At 31.6% G+C, this 15,812-nt stretch overlaps 1 long non-coding RNA gene across 1 annotated transcript in view; it reads right to left on the bottom strand.

The window, feature by feature from the left end:
• Positions 1–15,812, bottom strand: part of LOC129963428 (uncharacterized) — a 125,198-nt gene that overhangs the window by 87,050 nt on the left and 22,336 nt on the right. Inside the window, exon 2 of the long non-coding RNA XR_008783974.1 lies at positions 9,286–9,672. This is a non-coding gene — a long non-coding RNA (uncharacterized LOC129963428). The remainder of the gene's footprint in view (positions 1–9,285; positions 9,673–15,812) is intronic.

The raw sequence follows: 15,812 nt of genomic DNA, 5'->3' as shown, positions 1-15,812 counted from the left end.
ATTAATTTATCCGACTCATTTTTATATGATTTCACTGCTTTGTTTAATGCAAAATGATAAATTTACGTTTCTTGTCATTCATTTCATTTAATACAATTAAAAACTATAAAATTACTCTTCATTTTAATTTTGTTCAATTGTTTCTAAGATTATCAAGCTGTTTGTCTGGATTATTAAAATAAATGTCATGTGAATTTTTTCATTGCACTTCAAACCATTTATTCATGTTTCAAAATCATAATGTTTTAAAAATAATAACCTAGTTTATACTCGTATTCATCATTTCAAACTGCTTCGAGAGTATTTTTAACATTTTATGAAGGCGGAAAAAATCTCTTGAAAACGCCTTTGATTGAAAATAAAAAAAGCGCCATAAAAATGATTCGAAGTGAAGCAAAAACATGTATGAGATATAATTGCCATCCGTTTTTTAAACAAATCTAGAATTTCTGTACTTTACTTAGACATTGTTAAAAATTCCCAGTGAATGAAGCAATTCATTTATTCGATAAATTAGTTTCCATCTCCGTACAAATTCCATTTGATTTCCAGATATTAAAATATGCTGAACATCAAGGACTGAACAGTTATTTACTATTTAAACCAATAAGGAATTTGAACAGAAATATTATGATTTCTGTCTCATCGACGAGTGTGTTTTAGACATTTTGCAGTCGAGTGAGGATTCGTTGTAGCTGATGCGTTATCCGACTCCAAACGTTTTTATAAGCGACCCGTTCGATGAAAAAAGTGTAGTGCTCTGCACTTCATTCAGGCTGAGATACGTAGCTACCTGTAGAGATTAAAAATTGAGTTTTAGTCATTTTCTCTGGAACATACAACCTGCGACCATGGTTTCAGAAACAGCCACTATTCCTAAAACTTTGCCCCCTCCCACCCTTTGGTTTAGAAACCAGATGGTTTTACGCATTTGTTAGCTTTATCCCCAAATTTATAAGGATAAAAACGAAGCCAATCTTTCCTTTCTCACTTTCGAGACTCAAAACGCAGCCTATTATGTTTTCAAACTAGCATTAAGAAGTGAAAATCCTGTTCTCAAGGCTTAGCATGCCTTGCTAGTTCTGAAATTCGGAGTTCCAAATCGTGTATTTCTACTTCATCTTTCACAGTTCCAGTTGAATCGCTTTCACAGCTGCCACTTTCCCTAAATTGTATCGGTGCACACAATATGCCATCCTGGCCAATCTACTTAGATATCTGAATGGTACGATTGAAAATTGTATGCGAATAGTCACGAGAAATGTGCTGAGTTATAAGTTTTTCTGAACCGAATCCTCCATCAGCCCCTCACTTAATGTTTTTTTGTTGTTGTTGCAGTAACAGGAGGGGCTCCTTATCTATAAAATCCAGATCCTCAAATAAGGCCTCGATCTACTTTTCGAACTCTGCCAAAAGTGTTTTAAATGCTGTGCATGGATTATATGAAGGCGGATTGTAAAATGAATTGCTGACATGAATCGAAATGAGTGGGTCGAGTGCTGTAGTTAAAAGGGTCAGATTTAGTTACTTCTTTACTATTCTCACGATCCTATAGTTGGTCTTAGTTTGAGCTAAATGCAGTCTCAGTTATTTGCCCAGAAACAAGAACTTTCGTTGCGACTGCACTGAAATGAAAGAAATTTCCGTCTTGAGAAAACTTCCAAGTCCCCATTAGGTTTCCCCAATTTAATCTTGCTTTCATTGAATCGGACATTTTATTTACTGCAAAGCTTTTAAAATATCTGCACCATTTCAAGTATCCATAATAGTAAGAGAACAATTTCCTTACATACAAGAATAAAAGGAATAAATAAAAAAAAGTTCCATGCAAACAAAAAATACATCCATTTAATGAGTCTTGTTCATAAACAGATAAGATTTCCATAGACATTTATTCCAGCAGCTATGCTCGCATCAACAGGGCGCCACTGTACCTAGACATGTGATTCTAGATGTGGAGGCGCTGCTAGACAGTTATTTACAACTAGCAACAATTTAAATTCAAAAGTAATAACAATGAAATCTTTCTGCCAGTAAGAGAGAGTAAAGGGATAGTTCCTCTTCCATCTGTGCTGGAGAGACTAACAAAGTTGCTGCCTGAAGATCTGAACTCAGAAAGGCAGAATAGTTTGTAATATAAAGGTTCAAAACACCTGTTAAACAATAGCTATATAGTTCGCTAAATGAATGCCGAATTTCATCGTAGAGTAACTCTAAAGTAAATCTGTGACATTTGAAAAGAATTCATGGATGAAGTATTTATTAATAGGAACACTGATTCAACTTATTTTGTACTTTGGGATGAAAGTTCTGTTTAGCCCTTTTTAACGTCAAGAAACTTCGCAACCATATAAATTGACATAAACTGATTCTTCATTTCATTTTATTTTTATGTTATTATGAAATTATAACACAAAATCAAATGGTGGTGCGCACAAATGATAGGAAAAAGGAAACAGCGCATATCATTCAGAATCTACTAACATATGGTCTTATGTTATTACTGCTGCAAAATTAAATACCTAGATTATTTTTTTAACTGGAATTGTATTGAAAAAATTCACGATTTTCAACCTGTAAAATATGTCATTTTATAAAGTTTTAATCTCAGTTTTCATCTTTATTTTTCTTTCCCTGATGAAAACTTCTGGGCATTTCAAAAGAAGATTCTTCGAAACCAGGCAGTACGATACTCCATTATCGGTAAACAAATTTTAAACAGTAAAATTTGTCAAAGTAATCTAAAATGAATTCTGTTCTATTTTCAGCTCTATTAAAAAAGAATATATGCAGTCTGTGGAACTCAAATTTATTCATGGTTGATGAAACAGATGTTCATCAAAATTTTAAAGCGAAATGTAACCTTCCTAACTATTCGGTGTTCACAAGAATTGGTTTCTTAACCATAACCATGACGGAATTTTCCTGTTGCGTGTCGTAGGCAATTAATTGCTAAAATTTCACTAGAAACGATTGTTTAAAAAATGCATGGGAATCTAGAGGATGCTTGCGTGCTGAGGGAGTTTAGAGCAATAGATAATTTTCAATGAAAGAATTTTATAAAATAAAAAGTGATTTTAAAATCTTTTCATATAAATTTGACTGGTGTACGAAATTTTAAAATAAAACAACAATGTTTTAGTTTGATGAAATAAATTGATTATCTGAAAAACTAACTTTTTTGGAAGTAGTTATTAATTTATTCGAACAATTTATTCTGAATGCAACTATTAAACGGATTTGGAATACTTGTGATTATTTTACAAATTCGCTATCAAATTATACTAGGATTATTTTTAACTAAGACATATCACTGCAAAAAATAACCAAGTCTAATAGTAAATTATCCTAACATAATTTCACTCCTATGTCGCTTAAAATTCCATTGCAATCATTGTTCGAGTTCCCTGCAGGCATGAAGAATGAATGGCGTTATTTCGTAAAACAATTTGATATGAATCATGCAATTGTTTGAAACATTGGATAATTCAAATTTTAGCGTCAAAAGCTGCATACATTTTTGAAAAATTAGTCTAAATTTTACATTCTTGAATATAGGAGTTCCATTTTATGAATCTCAACAAGACAATGTGGTATTACTCAAAATATCTTATTTCTTTATATATATATTTTTTTCTTTCTCTAATTTTTTTTTAACTTTTTCTTAAACTATATTTATATGTGAAAACAAATATTTTTTGTAGTGAAGAATATTTCTTCGGTTATCTATAACCTAATTTTTCATTATTTACAGAATATAATAAGATTCCTTTGTTTGAGTTGTTAATTTTTGAAATCAATTTCTTATGCTACGTCATGTAGCTTTGGTCGTATTGTTAGATAATTATTTTTGTGATAAATTTAATTCGCATATTTGCACTTTGTAAACTTTGTATACAGGATATTTCAAAGAAATGGAAATAGCTATTAGTTTTATAAACATTACACTTAGACACGTACTTCCAGTTGCAAAGTTTAATCATAATATGGTGGACATGAAGGTACGAAAACACTTTGGCCTCTTGGATGGTTGATAGTAAAGGGTAAATATTATATGCTCCCCAAAGTCTAACAGTGAAATGTTTCATGTACATTCATCCAGCACACACAAAGGGCCACATTTCCATCAACATAGTTTGCAGAGATGCAATATTTTTTTTTTTTTTTTTTTTTTTTTTTTAGTTTAAAGTGTAACGTTTCCCCTTTTCCTCACATGGTAATTGGCATTCCGGCCAGATGTAACGTCAACCGCTTTCCCACACACAGTTAAATGAATACGGTCCACCAGATGTGGATCCTTTTCACTAATAGAGTCATTGTGACTGGTCATTTGTTATATACAAGTGAAGGGAGACAGATGTGTGTCGTCGTTTCAAATAGATCCGTCACGGAGAAGAACGTCAAGATATCCAGATGCTTTACTTTCTTTCCCTTATGAAAATACTTCTCAAATCATCAAGAAACGGTCAATCATCAGCAAATGTTGACATTAAGTATCGAGCCCAGGTGGAATTCATCTGGTGTCACCTGTGAATTGATTATAATTAATATGTTTTTGAGAGGTGTAAGCTACAACGATGGATCCTTAAATAACACTTCCACGATCCAGTGGAGACCGTTGAGGAAGCATGGCTGAACAACTATTGGGTGATAGGGAATTCAAGTTCACCAATAAGAAAATCGGAGACGGATATCAGACAGAAGTAAAATGCGGTATTTTTATTTGCTTTTAGGCATAAAGAAGGGAACAGTAAGAGGCTTCGAATTGGAATTGGGAGAGACGTCAGTGTCAGGAGAAGTTGCTTCTGATTTTTTGAGAAACAACGTATGATTCGGGCTTCTGTGTTAGGATTCACGCGATAATGATCAGTGGATTTCTGGAGCGGCTCTGAAGTAGCCGTTTAGAGCTAACAGCCTGTTAGCGAATTTTTTGGTGTCTTATTCTTCGATTTGATAGAGGAACTATTTTGTGATTGAACTGTAATTTGATATTTGTAAGTAATATTAATCTAGATGAGAACAAGTTCCTTGTACATATATAAGGCATTGAATGAAAGAATTGTTTTAGCTACTCTTATTTGATCGGTCTGGATCAAGATATTTCAAGAAGGACTAATCACATTTTCGATGAAAACATCTATTTAGAAAATGCAGTATTTCCATAATTATATCTCATATTTAAAAAACTGTCATATTTATATAGTAGTACATCATCCAATAATCAAATCTTCAAAGAAATTTGCAAATCATGCATGATAATGTTTGATTTGATTTGATTAGACGACAGCTGAAATTTCGATTTTAGAAAGATGGGAAGGGAGATTTGAGAAACTGTACATTTAAGATAACTGAAAAAAGTGGTGGAATGCCAAGAAAGAAAATAAAATTCTTTACTGGCACTTGGGTTCTCTTAAAAGAATAGTACGGTTTATAACAAGGAACGTTTGAATATGTAAGCTATTTATATGTAATCTAATGCTTGTCCAATTAAAGATGATTGCATACAAACGTTTTTTATTCCAATTTTTGATATCTTTCTAGAACATGTCTTTACAGAATGGATTAACGATTACAAACTATTGCAAACTTAGTTTCACGGAAAGGAACGGGAAAGGTTTAGAATTATATGTATATGCTGAAAAAATTGGAATTTTGGTTTAGTTTGCAATTTTCCCTCATGAGTGTATGAACAATCAATCCAGAACACATCATTCCAAAATCGACGACGTAAAGAATATTTCAATTCAATTTCTGGCTTCCATAGAGTAATCGTTGAGCCCATGGACTGTTACAACGATTTTCTGGACAATTACATGATCAAAGTCTGCAGTTTCCCAACCGGGCCCTATATTAGGTAAAATCAAATCTTTCTTTTTCGAGAAATGCAATTTGGACTGCCGAATGTTGCTTTAATAAAGATAGAAATATTAATATTTCAAATTACCACTTTTGGAACTATAAAATTCTATTCTTCATTCTGAGATTCATCATCAAAGATTCTATAAATGGGTGGTTCTTTTCCAGAAACTTTGGTTGGTTCAAGCTTGTACAACATTATGCTGATTAGTGTTCAATGCATTTAGTTAGTTTTGATTGACATTATGCTTGAACTAAGGGATGAATTGGTTTTGGCAGTTACTGAAAATCTCTGTAGATCTTTGTTGACGAATTCAGAAAGTCTATTTCTAAATCACTCGATCGATCACATCTATGAAAGTATTTTTTATACGAATGCAACACTGCATAGATATCGATTTGGAATAAGTTTTTAAGCACTTCAATTATTGCATTGAAAATCATTTTTTTTAATTTAAGAAAAGCTAATATATACGTTATTGTTTTATAATAGTCTTTCCCTTTCAATAGTCTTTCGTAGTCTTCCCTTTGCCCTTTCAATAGTGTTTCGTTATATTATCCCTGAAAATTAATCAAACATCGATAAAAAAAAATATGGAAAAATGATCCAAGTCAATAAGTCTGCTTTTTAAAATCTCCCCAAAACTTAGTGGTAGAAGCATGAAACTTTATATCTTTATAGAAAACATTTTATCCATAAACACATTTTTGTTATAAGGGCCGTATAAATTTTTTTTTAAAGTTTTTATTATTTCTCTCAACAAACATCAAAGTCTTTTCATACTTTGAGGACCTTATTTGTTGGAGGTTTGCAATTGGAAGTATGTTTCTAATTGCAATAGTTAAGGAACCTCCAACTGCTTTGGGATATTCTGCATTTGCATCAGAATGGCAATCAAATTATTTTTCCATGTATAAAATTCTTTCTTTTTCGTATTCGTTAATTCTAATATTGTTATGGCTTAGGAAAACTGGCAAATTATTCTCATAATTGATAGGTTCATTTGGGAACTAAGAGCTGTAAAAAACAATGAATTCAATAATCTTCTCGATATTGCAGCAAGTGACACGCATCATATTTTCTTCAAGAGTGTCCCACAATTCAAATACTTAAGTTTTGGATGGATTTATTTCTCTGTTTAAAAATCTGTTGCACTAAATTCCAAAGTTATCCTTTCAATCTCAAGAATAAGACTTGCGTGAGTTTAGCAAGCCTTTTTATTTATATGGATGCTTTTATAAGCAAGATATGGCGTCGCGAGCATTAAGCGGAATTGCAGTGGAATCACTGTTTAATACTCCTGTTGAAACGTCAGTAATCCATCAACATAGTTGCAGGTCAATAAAATAGTGTCTCCTGAGAAAGAATTTTCACATACTGCTGCCTTATGCGAAAATCCTTTACTAATGTTAATAAAACAAACTGTCATCGTTGTTTGCGAGACTTGTCATTGACAATCTCTCTGACAAAATCAGCGATTTTAAGCCGATTTTTAACGTCTCTTGTTTCAGTAGCCAAGTCTAGGGCCAAGAGTACGTCTCAGCTACTCATGCGCCTCAGCCCTTTTCACGAGGCGGACTTCGTTCATATGTTCCAATCACTCACCCACAGATCGTCATTTAGACCTGCATCAGAGATCGATACTCTCTGGTCCAGTATCCCCCAGTGGTATTGTCTCGACTTGGAGGACTTTGTGCCTACGACAGATTTATACGTGCAACAGCCACCATATACAAGGAGTCTTAGGCCGGCGGGGTTCGAAATCGCAGCCCAAGGGATGCGAATCCAGCACCCTACCAACCAAGCTATCCGGGCCATAACATAAACTAATAACATAAATAAAAATCATCGTCTTGATGGTTTTACTAATGTTATTAGAGCCTCTTACTATACGGTACAAATTTTTGACAAATGGGATTCGTGCTTTCTTGGATTTTACTTGAAAATCCTTGCGTCTGATACAGTTGAAATGCTATTTAAACCACACCACATGTTGTTTGCCATCAAAAGTCTAGTATTATTGTCGTCTCATTTAAGCTAGATATATGTTTTGGTGTCATGTAGTTACCAAGAGAACGATAGTGTCTCAAAGCTCACTTTTTTTGGATATTTTTGACAGAAAGTACGAGTCTTTTGAGTCTGCAGCGTTGCGCTTCCATATTACCCAAGATAGTGCTGCGCGCATGTTACGTGAAATTCTTCTTGCATTCACCGATGATTATATTTATTCAGCGTCGTTTTGGTCTCACGGAATTTTTTTCAAAGTTTTTTTTCATGGAAATTATGAAAATCGTGGTGCATTCTTACAATAATTATCAGTCAAAAAAGATGAACTTTGTTCCTGCCTTCGAAATTCTACGTGTCTTCTCACGAATATCAACTGTGAAAAGGCTTTTAAAAAACTAGTAAATTATTAGCATTTGTTAATATTAAGTCGTAAGCAACTCTACTGATCGGGAAGGGTGTCTGTTATTTTATAACATTCTAGAAGATTTGGCAGTATATGGTACAGGTTATATTGTAAAAAATGCGCTTCAAATCGAATCGAAGAAAAGCTGCTTCACGAAGATTTTAACATGTTGAATACTACGGGAATCACCAGTGACAAGCACTGATGACCAAGATTACCAGAAAAACATAGTTCAAATAAATGTTTTTAATTTTTCCCTATTGTCATCGTTATTAAAATGGCGTGAAGACATGGAATGCGATATAGAACATACAAAGATAATAAACGACTTCATTTGAGTGCTATAAGGATTGCCGACGGCTTCAATAAAAGAAATGCATTACGAATGATTACGCAAATTAAGTAGTTTTTTAATTAGCATTTCATTAAAATATCTAACGCATAATGAGAAATTCATATTGTAGCAAAACAGGCAGGCCATATGAAATTAGCCCAGCATTCAACCCGTTAAATTTATAGCATCAGTTAAAAAAAACTAACATTTCGTGTAAGCTTTTCCCTTCGGTGAAAGGACATCCCGTTAATATTTCCCTGACGATTTAACTGTCGTACAATTTTTTTTATTGGTTACATTCCAAGTACTTAATTACATTCATCATGTTCAAAAGTCAGAACAAAACCTAGACTCTCACACCAGAAAAATAAAGAAAAATTCTGGCGTCAGGCTAATATCATTACTCTCAATAAAATATAGCTCCGTGACTCGATTAATAAATTTAACCAATAGGACCTCTGGAACCAAAACTAATAGGAAAGACATCACGCTTGACATGAATTATACACAGAAAAAATATATATATATATATCTATATCATCGAGTTTCAACCTTGATCAAGTAAATACAAAGGTGCGAAGTCCTGAATTGAATAAAGATAAATGATTGCGCAGAAGTAAAAAAACCTTATAATCTCCTAAAACATGCATAAAATAAATTAGATCAAACAAAAACATAACCTACCTGATCTTCTATGATGCCACAGAGTAAACCATATGCCCGATCACGCGGCGGCGGGTTTCTTTATTATTCTTTTCCCCCCCCTTTTTGTCAAGAAGGATGGTCGGCTCCTCGTTTCAGTTTTTATGCTGCTTCCACTAGCACTGGAAACTATTCTATTCTTATCTCTCCAAACAGCTTTATGTTTCTTTTTTCCCTTCGTCTCCTGGTTTTCTAATTTATTGTTAATAAAGTTAATTATCGATATGCAGCAGTCCCGTCGTTTTAGGTAACCAAGCAGAAGATGAACTGACGCATATTTCCTCTGCTGCTGCTGACTAAATGGATTTTCTTTGTGATGTTGGCATCAGTTGTTCACATCGCCCGCCGGAACTCGATCTTGTCTCTGATCTAGGGGGGAAAGAAGAAAGAATTTTAATAAATGGACGCCATTCCGGATAATAAATAAATAATTGGGAATGCCAAAGCATTGATTCGTTTTCACGGAGAATTCTGCTGAAAGAGAATTTCGATTACGTCAATAAAATATGCGCACAATGCATTAAAGATGAGTGTTTATTCAAGAATGGAACCAATATTTTATTTGTTTTTATGGGTTTCCTTTATGAACCTTTGTTATTATGCTTCACCGAAACAAATGAAATTGAAAAGAAATGGTTAATTCTCAACGGATTTATACGACTCTGATAAGTATCAAAAAATAAATTTAGAAATATTGCATTATTTGTTGTTGTTTTTTCATTTTATTTAAAAAAACATTCATAATTTATCTATTTGCGTTCTTAAAAAAGTAAGGACATAATATTCCAAAAAGGAACAGTAAAAAAAGTTGCATTAAGGTTCAGATATCCGTATATATGAATGGCTTTCAGCGTTAAAAGTATTATAAAATTTGATATTTTTCCACATGACTTAATATTCAAAGAAATATTTCCTGCTCTATTAATTGAAAATATCAGTGTTTGAACAAGCCATGTAAGCATTCATGTCGTTTTAAAATGTATAAATGTGCAATGTATATTTGTAATTTCAAGGAAGAATTCTTAATATTTTATAGATTTATTTATCCTTTAGTTTTTTTTATGCAATTATTTCTGCTAAAAAGTTAATTTTAGAAAATGTTGGTTTGTTTCCTTTTAAGAGCTTTTAATACGTAAATGTCAAAATTAAATATGCAGAGTGTCCTCAAATTCTTTTAATGATAAACTCCCAAAATGTGAAATCAGTTATTTACAAAAATTTACTGTTCGTCAATCAATCATTTTTCGATTTATCATGGTGTGAAAAAGATTAATCTAAAAACCTTTGGTTCGATTGTTGTTAATCTTCGAAACGAAGAGAGGAAGAAAAAATTTCAACCTTTCTTAATGACCCACATTAGAAGAGTTTCCTAGATTTTCAATTTCTGCAAACATCTTAAAAATCAATGTTCTCTTAAATCAAGTTTTCAACCCTGAAATATTTCACTTCTCGAGCTTTCTACAAAATCTCGGAACTCATTTAGAGTTGTTAATTGATTTCTTTTGTTTAGGAGAATGACGTGATATCCAATATTTGGTTGAAGGGGGAACTCTCATCCATCAAACTTTTTCCTTTCGGCGCCCAACTTTACATTAAAACATTGTTACTACGGAGTTATTTTTCCAAGGATGAGTTACCTGCAAAGAGAGAATTTCAAAACTTCTTATTTTTGGAAAAAGGGGGGGGGGGCGCTTTTTTTTCCCTTTGAATAATGGTGTTTCATTTTTTCTTGCTGTTCTTCCTAATGCTCTTAAGCTATTTTGAGTTTTTTTTTTTTCTTTTTTTCTAAATTCCATTTCTTATCAAGAACATCACAGGTAGAATGCATTTTAATTCATTTAATCGAATCGATTGAAACAGTTTGTGATCTTTATATAAAAACGATTGAACCGGTTATTAGGCTTACTAATGATTAGAGCATTGGTTTTCAACTTCAAGAATGAGTGGACTTTATTTTGATTACTTATTTTTTATTTACAAAATTAAGAACTATGTAATATTTGCAGTTGATATTATAGATGATATCTACTTAAACGAGCCCATCATAAAATGTTTAAGAACAATGTTAAGAATATCTCTTAGTGATCATGCAGAAGGATGTGGCTTTCTAAACTGTACTTTTCTTGACTAGTTTGTCTATTCACATTGTCGGATATCACGAAGACAGGGAAATCTCAGCATGGAGCGCTCATTTTCTGCATTTGAAAAATGAAAATGACCTCCAGAATAAGGTTTCAATGATCGCTTATTTCAAAGAAAACCACTTACAGAAAAGACATTCCATCCCATCATAAAGAAAGATTATTTGAAACATAAGAAAGGGTGATGCACGAAAGCATCATCCTGTCGAATGGACGAAACGATGCAAAATATCACAAAGGATTTGACATTTCGAACAAAGTTGCAAAAGCAGCAAAGTTCTTTCTTTTGTTAAAACATACATAACCAGCATCAGTCAATTATTTTCTGACATGTATGAAATGGCATTCATATACAAATCAGTCCTTTTGAAGGGTCGCCGTTGAAAGCATTATATCTCATATATGGCTAGTTTAAATACCTCAAATATCTTCTATATCTATATACCATTATATCTTCTATCTCAAATATCTATATTTGTTTTTCCGCAAATATTACATAGTTCTTAATTTTTTTCTGGAAAACTGGCTGCTTTTCATCATCTGAGAGTAAGGCGTCCCCTTATACTTTTGTAATGCGATATCTTATATAAAAGATATAAAATTTTCTTTGGATATGAAGTTTTGTCTTTGGATCTCGTTCGTATTACCATATTTATAAAGAAATATTATTCGTTAAATTTAAATTTTAAACATAGATGAACCACGTTAGTCAGCTATTAGTTTTATAGGCAATCCAAGAAACCAAACCATTCTTCACCAGCCAGAACTAGAATGGAAATATAAATTGGTATTTATCTGATTATGTTACGAATTTTCCAACTGAAAGAGGTTTCTTATTTTTTAACCTCTATTTAATGTATCAGATAAGGCTTTTTCTGGAAAGAATTCCCAGATTATACAGCGTATGAATGTAATATAGAAAGTATTATATTAAGTAATTGATCCGAAATGTGAATATGAATATTGTATTCTTGAAAGACGCCGGGCATTATTTTTAATGAACGCGATGTCTTTTCAAAAGGAACTTCTCAATTGTATATTGTTGTTGTCCCCCATACTTATGTGCAAACGGCAACAATTTTATTTTATAAGAGAATGGTGCTACTTCACTAGAATCCGTATTTTCAAGATTATTTTCTGCAATAGATAATGCAGCGCTTGATGTAGATGTAACCTCTGAACCTAAAAATTCCTTAACCCTCTAAGGCTTCCACACGTATTTCGACGTAGCCCCATAGATGTCTTTAAAGTGCACTGCACGCATTTTAACGTAGGGTAACGAACGATGCAAATTGGTTCTGCACGGAAAATCACGTAGGGGTCATACTGAACCGAAAATGGTGTCGACGTATTTTAACGTATTTCTTATACGTATTTCTTATAACGTATTAACGTATTTAATTATTAGGAACTCGGAGGGATATATTTGAAAAATCGCCCTATATATATAGTTAATACATTAAATATATTTCTCATTCTTAGTTCAACTATTTTTATAATGCAAATTTATATTTTTTACACTAATCTCTACCTCCAATTATTTTTCTTCGTTCAAAGTAAACAGATAAACTGAATTTTGTGTTTTAAAACAGTCGTAAATTTCAAAAATATAATAAAGGATATTATTATATTGTTTCTCTTTTCAGATTTACATCGTATAAAAATATCGAATTGTGTGTCCGAATTTTTATAATGCGACTCCTTTTTAAAGTTCCTTAACGAACTGAATAAAATAATTTCTTTCAAAGTCGTAAAAGAAACAACAAAAAGATCTTTTAAAAGATTATTTCTATTCTGAAAGATATTAATATTAGTTTAGTTTTTAATATTTAGTTAGTTATTAATATTAGTTTAGTTGTTAATGATTAGTAACTAGTATTTATACCTTGATGTAGATGAAAACAAATAGCAAAATAAATTGAATCAAATGTTTGAATAATTTTGTTAGGAACATTAAGAGACTGATAACATCGTAAGTCTTTAACACAGCAAATTATCTTAAGATTTTTTTTTTCAATAATTTATCAAAGAAGATATATTTCTTAGATAAAGTAATAGATTTATAAAATCTAAAAAAAATAGGAATTTCAAAAATTCTATATTTATTTTATAGTACTTTGAAGCATTTTTTTTGTTAATATGCTAATGAAAATTCTTCATTAAAGCCTAAAATCTGAGTGGATAAATGAGATAGCTTTTGATGAATCTTGTGCAAAGTGCAGCAAGATTTTTAATTACATGTTTTTAAGAACGTTCTAATGCAAAATAATGCAGATAAACGCTACAATGGTGCACGGACAATAAATTATTTTTGAATATTTAAAAGTGTAACATTCATAGTTATGCCCTGAAATCACAACCTGTTATTTACTCGTGTAAAATAAGGGATTATACATTACTTCACTCAGATTTTGTTATGGGAGTGTTACTTATGGAACAAAATTTCATAAACTGCACACATTGGAGCAGGATCAACCTTAAAAGTTGCGGGGTCCAAACTGGAAAACAAATTTTATCAATACTTTATTATTATTATTATTAAAAGCAATCTAAGGATTTGCAATCAAGGTAAATATCAATGCTATTATTTACCTCTCTACTTTCTCCTATGCATATGCTTATGAGTGCGGCGGTATCCGCATTTCTTTAGAATAGAATCAAGTATAAATTAGGTACGTCTTCCTATCCTTTTAGATTGGAGCAAAAATTCGATACATATTTGTAATAATGATGTCAAAGCAAAGAACCAAATTTCATTTATCTATTTTTTGTAATTTTAAATGATTAAACAAAAACTCACGAATAGACAGACTTACGGATAATTAATCCTTTTACAAATTATATTTAAAAAATTAATATAAATCTACATTTAGATAAAATTGCATGATACATTTAACTGATCTAGTCGCTTTTGTTTTGGGGTATCATGCTCACGCATTCACGGTCAGATAGATTTCCCATCAGCCAGTTTCATCTAATATTTGAGATAAGATTACATTTAAGTTAATTGCAATTAATTTATGAAAATTGCAATACGTTGCCGTACGAGACAGAAAGAATTTAAAAGTTATCCCAAATGCTTTGCATGGAATGATTCCAAGGGTACATGCTCTGCCTTTTTAACCCTAGCTATTGAATTGACAGGAGGTCAAAAAAGGTGAATAAAGGGATTTAAATGGGTGAAAAAAGGGGATAAGCCATATCCAGTATGCTGTATTAATCTGTAATTTGAGAAACAATTGTTTGTTTTTTAAGTCAATTATATAAATAAATACTTGTTATGCAAATTTTCCAAACATTTTAACAAGTTTCTAAAAACGGCTGAATTTTTTAATCTACGTTATTACGTTTAAATATTACACATTTTTAATTCTTAATCTGCTTTTTAATGTTTTTAAAAGTTGCATTTAGTTTCCATGCATGTTTCTTAATACATTTAAAATCCAGTGTTTATTGCTTTTAGAATCTCAAATGTGTTTAACTTTTAAATTCCCAGTCCACATTACAATATTTTCATAGTTCGGTGATAAAAGATTTTTTTTTAAATGTTCCTTTTGTATAAAATTCTATTTAATCGGATTTTTTTTCTGTGGTGAACATTTACTTTAAATAAATAAATATATAAAAGTCTACTGACTATGTTACAAACCTTGGATACTTTCAAATCCACTAATAACTAGATTTCCGAATGATTTCAAAATTTCACCCACGTATATATATAATTCCAATCAGCGCCAACTTCAACCACAAGACCAATTTCATTAATCTTTGCTTTATATGAGAGCTTATAAGCATAGATACATCATAAAAGATCGCATGTCCCTCATCATCTTCCTTCAAGAAAAATATTATATTCTATATTCATATTCTGAATATATATATCTTCGCTATATATTCACTAGATTCGTCACATGGCGGCAATTTAAAATTATTTCCAAAACCTTTCGGTGCTTAAGCTGCTCCAACCGATTCTGCCAATTTTTATTTCATATTAAAACTTTTGTCCATTAGATATATCATCGATGATCGCTTGCTCTCTATGATTTCCCAATTTCAAAATAATAATAATAATAAAAGTCTGTGGATGATATTGTGGGTGGATACTATTTGTTTTCTTTCAGCATTTCTTTATAATTCCGTTTCTCTGAGTGCTGGAAAATATATAAATATAGAATTTCTGAAACTTGTGAATAAATTTTTTACATCAAATTTTGGTGATAAATTTGCAAAAACCAGGTGTGTGATACGTGCAATTTTTAAATATCGTACAGTAGGAGATATCTTGAATTAATAAGTTTAAAACTGCTTGAATGAAAAGTATCAAACTAGTTTTTCAGATTAGACGAAAATTAGAAAAAACATTTATGT

The sequence above is a fragment of the Argiope bruennichi genome, chromosome 3 (genome assembly GCF_947563725.1).
Source record: "Argiope bruennichi chromosome 3, qqArgBrue1.1, whole genome shotgun sequence".
Lineage (NCBI taxonomy): Eukaryota > Metazoa > Arthropoda > Arachnida > Araneae > Araneidae > Argiope > Argiope bruennichi.
Note: the sequence above shows the minus strand (reverse complement) of the source record. Positions and strands in the feature narration are given on the sequence as shown.